Consider the following 13,221-nt stretch of genomic DNA (forward strand, 5'->3'; position numbering starts at 1 on the left):
TTTAATTTGTTCCTTTTCTAGCATTTTTAGTTGCAAACCCAATTCATTGATCTTCTCTTTCTCTATTTTATACAAATAGGCCTCTAGAGATATGAAATTTCCCCTTATTACCATTTTGGCTGCATCCCATACATTTTGGTATGATGTCTCATTATTATCGTTTTCTTGGGTGAAGTTATTAATTATGTCTATGATTTGCTGTTTCACCCAATCATTCTTTAGTATGAGATTATTTAGTTTCCAATTATTTTTTGGTCTACTTCCCCCTGCTTTTTTGTTGAATGTAATTTTCATTGCATCGTGGTCTTAAAAGGATGCATTTACTATTTCTGCCTTACTGCATTTGAGTTTGAGGTTTTTATGTCCTAATATATGGTCAATTTTTGTATAGGTTCCATGAACTGCTGAAAAGAAAGTGTATTCCTTTCTGTCTCCATTACATTTTCTCCAGAGATCTATCATATCTAACTTTTCTAGTATTCTATTTACCTCTTTGACTTCTTTCTTATTTATTTTGTGGTTTGATTTATCTAATTCTGAGAGTGCAAGGTTAAGATCTCCCACTATTATAGTTTTACTGTCTATTTCTTCTTGCAGCTCTCTTAGTTTCTCTTTTAAGAATTTAGATGCTACCCCACTTGGTGCATATATGTTTAATATAGATAGTGCTTCATTATCCATGCTACCCTTTAGCAAGATATAGTGCCCTTCCTTATCTCTTTTGATTAGATCAATTTTTGCTTTAGCTTGATCTGAGATCAGGATGGCTACCCCTGCTTTTTTGACTTCACCTGAAGCATAGTAGATTTTGCTCCAACCTTTTACCTTTAACCTGCATGTATCTCCCCGCTTCAGATGTGTTTCCTGTAAACAACATATTGTAGGATTCTGGCTTTTAATCCATTCTGCTAACCGCTTCCTCTTTATGGGGGAGTTTACCCCGTTCACGTTTATGGTTAGAATGACCAATTCTGTATTACTTGCCATCTTGTTAACCCCGGTTTATCCTTTCCTCCCTTCCTTCCCCTTTCCCCTCCTTCCCAGTATTAAGCTTGTGAGCACCACTTGCTTCTCACAGCCCTCCCTTTTTAGTATCCCTCCCCCCGCCTTAGAGTTCCTCCCCCTATCTTACCCCTTTCCCTCCCAGTTCCCGTATTCCCTTCTGCTTAGCTTATTCCTTCCCTTTTCACTTTTCCCTTCTCACTTTTCAATGAGGTGGGAGAAGTTTCACCATAGATTGAATATGTCTTAAGATTTTTCTCTTAAAGCCAATTCTGAAGGCAGTAAGATACCCACTATATTCATCCCCCTCCATTCTTTCTCTCAGATATAATAGGTTTCCTATGCCTCTTCATGAGATGTACTACCCCCACTTTACTCTTTTTCTGATACAGTGTCCTTTCCACATCAATTTCTAGAACAAGGTATACATGTATTCTTTATACATCTATATAGTCAAAATATAGTTCCCAAGATTAATCTTTACCTTTTTAGATTTCTCTTGAGAAAATCTTTGTAGATCAAACTTTTTGTTAAGTTCTGGTTTTTTCATCAGAAATAGATGAAATTCGCTTACTTCGTTGAATGTCCATCTTCTTCCCTGGAAAAAGATGCTTATTCTCGCTGGGTAAGTTATTTTTGGTTGCATATCAAGTTCCTTAGCCTTTTGGAATATCATATTCCAGGCCCTTCGATCTTTTAATGTGGATGCTGCCAGATCCTGGGTGATCCTTATTGTGGCTCCTTGATACTTGAATTGGGTTTTTCTAGCTGCTTGCAATATTTTTTCCTTCGTCTGAGGGTTCTGGCATTTGGCCACTATATTCCTTGGTGTTTTGATTTTAGGATCCCTTTCAGTGGGTGATTGATGAATCCTTTCAATATTTATTTTTTCCTCTGTTCCTATGACTTCTGGGCAGTTCTCTTTGATAATTTCCTGGAAAATAGTGTCCAGGCTCTTTTTTTCATCATGTTTTTCTGGAAGTCCAATGATTCTCAGATTGTCTCTCCTGGATCTGTTTTCCAGGTCTGTTGTCTTCCCCAGAAGGTATTTCACATTTTTCTCCATTGTTTGATTTTTTTGGATTTGCTTGACTGATTCTTCTTGTCTCCTCGAGTCATTCAATTCCACTTGTTCAATTCTGATTTTCAGTGAAGTATTCTCTTCACTCACTTTTTAAAAATCTTTTTCTAATTGTCCAATTGAGTTCTTTTGTTCTGTGGAATTTTTTTCCATTTCACCAATTTTGTTTTTTAGAGAGCTTTTTTCTGTTTCCAGTTCACCAATCCTATTTTTCAAGGATTTTACTTCTTTATCCACTCTCTCTTTAACTTTCTCCAGGCTCTTTTGCCAAGCCTCCCTCTCCTTTTCCCAAGCTTCCCTCTCCTTTTGCCAAGCCTCACTCTGCTTTCCCCATTTTTCTTCTAGCTCCCTTGTGAGAGCCTTTTTAATCACTTCTATGAGGTTCATCTGTGCTGAGGAACAGATGATCTCCTCCTTTGAGGATTCACCTGGGGACTGCCTGTTTTTAGTCTCCTCAGGATTTAGAGTCTGCTCTCTATCTGTGTAGAAGCTGTCAAGGGTTAAAGTCCTCTTCAGCTTCTTGCTCATTCTGTCTAATAATCAGAGACAAACTACCAAAGAAAAACAGAAAAAACTGAAGTCTTTCTTTGGGGGGGGCTGGGTGTGTTATCGAGCTTCCTCTACAGACTGCGGGGGGCAACAGTGAGACACTAGCAGGACTGTGTGCGCCTGAGCCCAGAGCGTGCTGAGTCACTGTGGGGGGGGAAGGGGGGGGCGGTCAGGTCCCAGGAGACTCCAGCTGTTTGGGATTGTATTCTTCAGCCCCAGTGTTTTTAGCTTCTCTGCTGGGCTGCTGACTTGCTGCCGGAGCAAAGTATCCAAACCTATAGCGAAGCTCTCCCCGCAGAGACGGCTGCGATCACTCCCCACCCCCTCTCCAGTCTGCTCCCGTGCTCTCACTGCCTCTGCCCGCCGCCTGCGCCCGATCTAAAACCGCCCCAGCCCTCCAGTAAAGACAGACCTTTCTTGGCGAATCTCAAGGATGGCTTCTCTTGGTAACTATTTGTGTTTTTTTTTCAGTCAAGCATTAATTCAGAGGCTTGTAATGGAATGGATAGTGAGAGAAAGCGTGGAGCTTATGCAGCTGTGAGCCTCCTCTCCGCCATCTTAACCGGAAGTCCGAAACTAATATATTGTTGATGGAGTTGTCAATGAATCCAAATATTTTGCAAAGCTATTTGGAACCATTCCCAGAGGGCTATCAAACTGTGCATGTCCTTTAATCTAGCAGTGTTTCTACTGGGCTTATATGCCAAAGATATCTTAAAGGAGGGAAAGGGACCCACATGTGCAAAAATGTTTGTGGCAGCGCTTTTTGTTGTGTCAGGAAACTGGAAACTGAGTAGATATACCACCTCACATTTCTCAGATTATTTACAATGATGAGAAAAGAAAATGATAAATGTTGAAGATGATGTGGGAAAACTGGGACACTAATATGTTGCTGGTGGAGTTGTGAAATCTAACCATTCTGGAGAGCATTCTGGAACTATGCCCACAGGACTATGAAACTCTGCATACCCTTTGACCCAGATGTGCCTTTATTAGGTCTATATCCTATGGAAACCATAAAGGAGGAAAAAAGACCCATAGGTGCTAAAATGTTTATGGCAGCTCTTTTTGTGGTAGCAAATATTTGAAAAATGGGTACATGTCCTTCAAATGGGGAATGGCTGAATAAATTGTGGTACATGAAGATAATGGAATATTATTGGTCTCTAAAAATGATAAAAAACCTGATTATAGAAAGGGATTGAAAAGTTTACAGAAACTGATGCTGTGTGAAACAAGCAGAAACAGGAATGCATTGTACGCAATAACAGCAAGAATGTGTGATGATCAAATATGAAAGACTTAGTTCTTCTCAGTGGGTTCAGTGATCCAACACAATTCCAATAGATTTTGGACAGAAAATGCCATCTGCATCCAGAAAAAAGAACTAAGAAGACTGATTGTAAATTCAGCACACTCTATGGTCACTTATCTTTCCTATATTTTTATTTCTCCTGTGTTTTTTTACCTTTTGCTCTGATTTTTCTCTTTCAACATGATTCATAAAGCAATATGCATTAAAAAATAAATTAATTCACTAGAAAAACAAAAAGAAAGAAGCTTGGAATGCAGTAGGTAGAAATGAATAAGTTCTAGGAATGGGAACCAACCAAAAAGATGCCTAGTTCCAAAAGCTGGAGAATCTTGTTCCTATAACAGCCAGGAAGCTGTTAAAAATTTAAGGCAGAAAGAAAGTTATAATAAGACCCCTAAAATATAATAAGCCTAGATTATAAAGATTTTGAATGCCAAATACAATATTTTACAATTTATCCTAGGTCATTAGGGAGTCTCTGATTAATTTTATATTATTTTATTTTACACTTTTTCACATCATTTAAAGCTCTGTGACACTAGACACCCTGTCTGCTCTAATTTTCTCATTTGTAAAATTCTCTGGAGAAGAAAACGACAAACTACTTTAGTATTTTTGCCAACAAAATCTCATATGGGTCATGAAGAATCAGAAATGGGTGGATAACAATTGAATACCATCAAATGGACAAACAAATGCTTTTCCAACAGCATATTTTTAATGCATATTGTTATCTAGAAAACATATTGAAATCCAATTTTAAGAGATTTTCTTTTTTTCAAGTTCATGGATCCAGGTTAAGAATCTCTATAAATAAGGGCACAGTGGACAGAGAGTTAAGAGAACTTGAGTTCAGATCCAATCTCAGACATTTGTCAGCTTGGGAACTCACTTAACCCTATTTGACTCCTTAAAAAAAATCTTTGGGTTATTCCAACTGCTCATTTGACAGAGGATGACAATATGATTTAAAGAGTTTAGATTCTTCAATCAATTTAATATAGAGAAGAAAGTGAAATAATAACTAGGGTGACATAGGAGAGTTATCAGACAAAGCCCTAAAAAAGAGTAAGTATATAAGCCAAGATTTGATGGAAGATAAATACTATTGAAGGCAGGAACGAATATGGAATTTATTCTAAGCATGGAGGATTACTTATGTGAATGTACAGAGGTGAGAGATGGAATATTGGATTTGAAGGAAAACTAATGGTTCAATTTTCCTGGAATGTGGAGTGCATACAATGGAGTAGCATGCAATGAGGCTGGAGAGGTTGCCTGGAACCAAACTGTGCTCAGTACAATCATCTATCTTTTCAAATGTTCCCTTCCCACAAACTTGCTTTGAGTACAAAAGGAGATGAAAATGCCACATCTCCAGTAAAACTAGATTCTGTCATTACTATCTATTGCTGATTTAGGTGTTCCCCTTCATTTCAAATTATGCACTAAATTTCATGAAAATAAGAAATCTTTCTCACCAACTGTGTTGCCTCTGTGTTTAGCACACACAAAACATTTACTGAGTATTTGTATTGTTTTGATTTTTCAAATGAGTTCTCACTGTGTAAGGGTAATATTTTTATGCCTCTTTAAATTATTCACTTTTCTATTCACCACAATGGATTTTCCAAAGCTTTTCCATCATGACCATGCTTCCCATAACTATTCTGCAGTCTATTTTTTAAGTTGAGAACGTTGTTTCATATAAAACCCACCAAAAATGAAGCCATTCACTGTGTAATCTCTTTTCACTTTTCCTAATCATCCCATGTCAATTCAGATGTCTGCTACTTCTTCCTCGTTTATCTTTATCTTGTCTTTCCAAGGCAAATACTTCTGCAGGAATACCATTCAATTTTCTTTAGAAAATTGTCCCCTAGCAATCTCTTACATATATTTTCAATCTTTCCCTCTTTAATAGTTGCTTCCCATTTTCCATGGAACATGTGAATATTTATCATATTTTCATAAAACCTTCGCACAATATATATACCCATATCTACTAACTATCATCTCCTCCATTTTCTTAACTAAACTCCTTGGGAAGGACATCTACATTTGATGTCCATAGTACTTTTCCTCTCAGTCTCTTTTTCAGTCTTTAAATCCCTGCTGAACTCATCATTGAAATGTCCTTTTTTAAATCTTCATCCTTTTGCAGCATCTCATATAGTCCATGGCCTTCTTCCCTTTGATACGCTCTTTCTAGCTTTTTTTTTTTTTTTTCCTTTGATACTGCTCTTTTTTATTACCTATGTGACTAATTCTTCTCAGTTTTCCTTGCTGGCTTGTCATCCAGATCCAGCCTGTTGACCATAGATTTACACTAAGGCTTTGTCCTGGGTTGTCTTCTATATTTTTTTGTGGGAATTTCATTAATTCTCATTGACTCAATTACCATCACTATGCCCAAACTATGATGAACATGGAAAGACAGGGTCCCTCTTGGCAAGGCACTTCTAGAGAAACTCGTAGATGTTTTCAGTGTGGAAAAGTTGGACCTTTGAGAGCCCAATGTAGATATGGAGATAGAGTGAGAAGACAGGGTGAGAGAAAACCCAAAACCTTATGTCCCAAATGTAACCGAGGCTTTCACTGGGCCTCTGAATGTAGAGTGACCCAAAGAAATGAGAGGCAGGCCCAACTCCAAGTATCAATCAAAATATCTTCAGATTGATTTGCCCAGCTTTTATCTCCCCATCAAGTTCCATTCTTGTAACTTACATCTTACTCTTCTCCATATATGCCAATCACATTATATTGACCATTTTGCTATTCCTCTTATATAAAGTTACAACTGCAAAATCCAAGCATTTTTATTGTTTCTCATGCTTGGAATAGTCATCCTCATCAGTTTTATCTCTTCACTTCTCTATCTTATTTCAAGTCTAATCTAAAGCCCTATCTAATGCAAAAGGTCTTTTATAATTCTTTTAATCTTAATGTCTTTCTTGGGAAATTATTCCCATTTCCCCCATTAAACATTTTGTTTATAAACAATTCTTTCAATATTATTTCTACTATAGTCACTGAGCTTCTTGGGGTCAAGGATTTGTCATATATCTTTTTGTGTGTGTGTTCCCAGCCTTTAGTGAAGTTATTGGAATATAGATAATTAACAAATGATAGTTGACATAACTCGAGTCATTTCAATCATATTCACATGTAGAGTAGGAGTAAAAGTGTAAGCAGTTACACATAACATATATAAAACTAATAAATGATTTGTGAGTATGAGCATAGAATACTTTGACCACTTGAGTGCTTTTCCTTAAATTAGGAGTATAGAGAGGACTTCCATTGGCCTCCAACAGTATACAATTCTTTTTTTTTCTTCCTCTCTTTGCTTAAAGCTACTGTGTTTCAATAAGATTTGATTTTAATAATCAAAGATATCACCTAAAATATATACCATACAAAGGTCAGATTTTCATGCCTTAACTGTCATTAATTTAGTTTAGACACTAATTAGCTACAACTTTGTAAAGATCTCAGATCTAACAGAAAAAAAAAAAACAATGTTATAGGAATCTTTGATTTGATTTGGAGTTCAGAAAAATATTAGTAATAATAATAATTATTATTAATATTACTATTAATAAAAGTACTGTGCCACTGCCCAAGGAGTATAAAACTAGCTAAGTTGTATATTAAAAAAAATCTTTCACTGGCTGTCAATTACAGTGTGTGAAAGATCATATTTAAAACAGAGTAGAATGAAACAACATAGGAAAGTACAGAATAAGACAGCATATCATAATAGCATGACATGACATACCTTAACAAAGATGAAAAGCATATGGGAGGGAAAGGAATACAATGGAACATTTTAGAATAGAAAGCTGAATAGAATATAAGAGAGTAAACACTTTCCTTGGGTAATAATAGAAAGTCCCAGTGAAAGTTGTTGCACAAAGGTCTTTCCATATGAGAAACTAAAGTTTCTAAGAAACCTGGTTCAAAAAAGTGATAAAGTGATGGGATGGACATTCTAAGCCAAATAAGTCTTCAGAAAAAATCATAAGATACTAAAATGGATTTCAGTAAATTCTGTTTATCTGAAACAATATGACTCCTTCATTGACATTTTATTATGTTTACCATCTCTTTCCTTGGTGCTAGAATCAGTGATGCTATGAAATGAATAATATGTATAAAGATGACTTTTTTGACAATAGGAAAGAAATAAAGAGAAAGGAATGGGAAAAAAAAAGAAAGAGGAAGGAAGGACAGAAAGAAGGAAGGAAGGAAGGAAAAGAGGGAGGGAAGGAGGGAGGAAGGAGAAAAAGATGGAGAGAAGAAAAGAGAGTGAATAAAAGGAAGGAGGGAGGGAGGGAAGAAAGAAAGGGAGGAAGGAACAAATCAGTTCAATTATTCATGTTTTACACTCTATCTAATCGAATATAATCTAATGTAAAAGAATATCATTAACTTAATGTAATCATTTCTAACACATAAAAAAGAACAGAAAGAATGAAAGGAGAAGGAGGGAAAGAAGGAAAGACATAAACAAAGGAAGGAACATAGTATAAAGAAGAAAAAAACAAATAAAAAAGGGGAAAAGAAATATTAATTGTGTAGAATGAAGTAATGAAGAAATCGAATGAGCTATATTAACCATAAATAGAAATCATGAGAATGCAAACCTGACTTTAGAACAGAAGTGACAGACAGACTGGGAAAAATCTATTAAGACCATAATCCTATCATAGTACAGTCCTCCCCCATTCCCCCCAACTCAGTGTGGCATTTTATAAGATATGAAAAGCTGCATCTCAGGTATGAAAGAGATAAAGTAGAAAACCAATAAATTTGTCATTATCTATCCTTGTCGTTCCCTGGCTTATGCAGCCAACAACTAGGTAGTGAGCCTGAGAATAAGCATCAATGGGTTTTATTTAGATCCTGCTGCTATGAGGGCTGGACTAAGCTATGGTGAATCACTGAATAGTAAATAATATAGAGGATCTGAATTAAACAGAAGACAGAAATATGGGTGTCCGCTTAGAGGCATCATTCTAATCCAATTTGAATCTGGGATTTAATGATTGAATCTGATCCATGTTTATGAATTTTCTCTGGGATGTAGAAACTTCCAGCTTAGATTTCCCTTATTATGTCACTAGGCTTTTCCCAAATATGCTTTCCCCAAATATCTATAAGCATGAGACAATAAGAATATCAGGCTTCAGACTTCAAGGTTGTTTGTAGGAGTAGGAACCCAGGGCTTTTGATTCAAATGAGTGAATAACAGAAAGACAGGTATTTCACCATTTAACAAGCATTTATTAAGCACCTATACTATGAAAAGCAATGTGTAAGGCTCTGAACAATAAAAGATTGACCCAGAAAACAAAATTATGGAAAATAAAATCTGAATGATGCTTGAAATCTGAGATATTCAAACCAAATGGGAGCAGCCCTAGATTTGCTACAAACATGAGACACACAAAAAAAAATATTAGCTAAAGAGAGACAAAACAGATGTGAGGGTGTAATATTCTTCTCTAAAATGTAATATCCTCTTGTTGGGTTTTCCTTGGGGTCTCTGGGAGCAGCCTTTATTTCACTGTTTCATATGCCAGGGATTAAAGTCCAAAAATTTTATTGTCTCCTTCAAAGTCCTGTCTCCTTCACTTAGGGCTTGGCTAGTTTTTCTGGAAGCCTTCCGGATCTTGGTTTCAGTGGAGAAGCAAAGAAGGACAGCTTCCCACCACTTCTCTGCCTTCCTTAGTTCTGATTCTGGCTGAATTTGTCCCAGTTTATATGCTCTCTTATCAAAGATGTGAATCTTGTAGAACTATAATAAGTACTAAGTACATGTACTGAACTAGAGAATTGTTAAGCACCATGCTAAATTAGAAAACTATTGTTTCTATCAATTCTATTGACGTAGCACTTTGTTTCAAGGACTGGGTTCTGGCCCATAACATGAGGGAACTTATATTTATCAGTAGTCAGGAAATAGCCAGAAGTGAAGAGGTGATATCCCAAAGTTTAAAGAACAAGCAAAATGTCATTGGTTTATAAGTAGGATGCGTTTGGAAATCACCTAGTCATATTGAGACTGACAATTGGAACATGGAAAGAAACTGATCTCCAGGAAAAGTGTTTGTGACTTAGATGCTAACATATGAATAATATAGGGAGGAGAATACACTGAATAAATAAATGAGAGGTAATCATGCATGATGTCTGAGAGTTTACTTATGAAGATGGGAACCTGCATGGTGGAAATAGAGGGGTATGGGAAAAATGGAGTGAGCAGATTCTCTTAATGATGTTTTCTTTTTGACTTGCAAATTGTAGGATTTCTGTGCACACCTACCCTTAAAATTTAACGGTTATATGGTTTTGTATTAAACTTGGTCCTTTTTTTTTTTTTTTTTTTTTTTTACAAATTCAGAATAAAGATATGTAATAAAATGAGTTAAAATGAGAACTAGGGATTTCATGTGCTGTCTTTCCAAGGAATATGCACACTTGAACAAAGCAAGATTTGATAAGGTAGTGCTCAGAATTCAATTCAAATGATAACATTTTGGATATTTACTTAGAATAAAAGGAAGCTTAGAGATCATTGATTCAATATTCTCATCTTATAGATTATAAAACTATAGCCAAAAAGATGAAATGACTTGTCCAAAATTATAGTTAACTCAACAAGAATTAAGAAAGTGCTTATTATGTCAGTGCTAAGTAACAGAGATTTAAAGAAAGGCAAACACTTTTCTCTTTTTGGGGGAACACACTCTATTAGAATTGACAACATGTAAACAGCTGTACGAACAAGATGTATACTAGATACATTGCAGATGATTTTAGAGGGAAAAAACACATGTTAAGGGGGAATTGGGAAAGTTTTATCACAGAATTTGGGTTCAAAACAACTTTTTCCCTAAGAAAGAAAACAGAAACCAGGAGGCAGAATGAGCAAGTGAATTAACCAGGCATGAGGGAAATTCTTTGAAAATATCCAGTCAAGGAATATACAGCTGCTTGTAATGATTTTATTCTAGACCACTTAGACTGCTAGCATAATTGAATAGGTAAAAAATGTTGACAACCTGAATTAGTATGGTAATCTTAAAGGCATAAAGAACAGAGAGAAGTGAGAGATATTGGAATGCTTGGAAGCAGATTGATTATGGGTGTAGGGAGAAATATGACTGTAGGAAATTCACTTAAAACTATGTAGGTGCCTTATTTTTCTCATCAATACAAAGCAAAACTTGGACAAGATAACTTCTAAAGTTCTTCCAGTTTTAGATATATGATTCTATATCCTATTAATCTAGAATAATGACAAGAAGTTGAGTTTGGATAACTGGGAAAACGATGGCAATTTCATTATAAACAGATGCTTCAAGAAAGGTTAAATATTGGGAAGGAGATGACACATTCAGTTTTGAAGCTGATAACTTTATAGGATATAGGATGGGAGTGGCATAGAACTCTAGGGACAAAGTTAAGGTGGAGATACACATATAAGAGTAATTCGCCTAAAAATGTTAATCAAAGCTATGTAACTTTATCAAGGGAGTGAGTATAAAGGGAAGTGCAGACTGAGCCTAGGGTGATTCTTTAAACATTTCTTATTATAAAATTTATTAAAGACCTCTTGTGGACAAGGCTTATTTATGAGATTTAGAGAATGCAAAGTTGCCTGTAACAATATAATTTTCAAGGAGTTGGGAAAAGAGAGCATCATTAGCTATGAAACAAGGTAAAATGAATTAAATGTAAAGACTTGTGCAAATTGCTTTTATAAGTTTTAATGGATCCTTTTCAACTTTGGAGGTAAGGAAGTTTGCAAGGAGTAATATCAACTGAGCTGTGCCTTGAAGGAAGCAGTGAACTTCAAGAAATGGAGATAGAGTAGGGGACATGGTATTCATTTTGGACAAGAAGTACTACATAATCAAAGGCAGTGAAATGAAGGACAAGATCAAAATAGAGAGCAGACAAATTGGGCAAAATGATCATGGTTGATTGAAAACAATCTGGTGGAGGTTCAAGTGAACCACGAGGAGTAATTCATACTAATTCAGCAAGAAATGGTGGAGATGGTAGTGGTAAAATGATCAATGATCATTGATTAATGTAGACATGTGCATTAAAGTGATTATGGAGTCAGCGAGATGAAAAATGGATGGAGAATATTAGAGGTTTAGGAATATTTAAATACTCCAGGCAAATTGAAACAAGAGCTGAAGTCAGGAAGACTCATCTTAGTTAATTCAAATCTTATCTCAGATACTTCTTAGCTGTGTGATCTTGTACAAGTCACTTAACTCATCTGCAAAATGAGATAGAAAAGGAAATGGCAAACTACTGCAATATGCCAAGAAACTCTCAAATGGAGTCACAATGTGTTGGACAAAGCTAAAGATGACTCAAGAAAAGTAAATAGTAGTCATGCTCTTTATTCAGTGCAGAGGGTAAATTCATGAGATATTATAGAGGAACAATTGACAAAGGTTGGTAATTTATTAGACACAGGTGATGAGGGAAAAGGAAGTGAAAAAGATGACTTTGAGGTTTTTAACCATGTTATAACTGGTAGACTAATGGGTCCATAATCATACCTATCTCTCCCAATATCATTTGGAGTCATTAGGAGGATTTCTATCCTTTTTTTCTCTTTTTTTTCTCTCTTTCCCTCTCCCCTACTTGTACCCTAGCCTAAGCACCCCAGAGCATATCAAGATAGATTTTGTTTCTGTGTTATTCACATACAGTTTTTCACTTTAGCCTCATGAAAATCCCATGTCATTAGTATTTCAGGTGATTAGTATTTGACCAGACAAGTTTAATTGAAAGTAGTCAGACTGGTAAATATTTAAGAAAATAAATCAAACAATCACAAAAAATATGGCAATTTGTCGTTTTCTAATTCAATATGTAATTAGCAGTGATGTATTTCTGTTTGAATTTGATACCAATGATTTAAGTGACTAGCTTAAGGTCATAAAACTACAAAGCAACAGAAGCACCAATAAATCACTTTATCCATGTAGGAAACTGTGTTTGAAAAGCAAAATGAAGAATTCAATTTGTAATCAATTGACTTTGAAGTACTGATAGAATTTCCAAATAGAGATATCTGACAAATGATATAAAATACACTGAAGTTGTAGGGAGGGTGATAGAACCGGAATAGAAAATATATACATTTGAAAATGATCTGCATAGATCTGCATAGAGGTGATGTTTAAGTGATGGGGTAGATAAAATGTCCAGGGCTCCATGTAGCCACCTCCCAGAT

Source organism: Antechinus flavipes, chromosome 2, assembly GCF_016432865.1.
Source record: "Antechinus flavipes isolate AdamAnt ecotype Samford, QLD, Australia chromosome 2, AdamAnt_v2, whole genome shotgun sequence".
Taxonomy (NCBI): domain Eukaryota; kingdom Metazoa; phylum Chordata; class Mammalia; order Dasyuromorphia; family Dasyuridae; genus Antechinus; species Antechinus flavipes.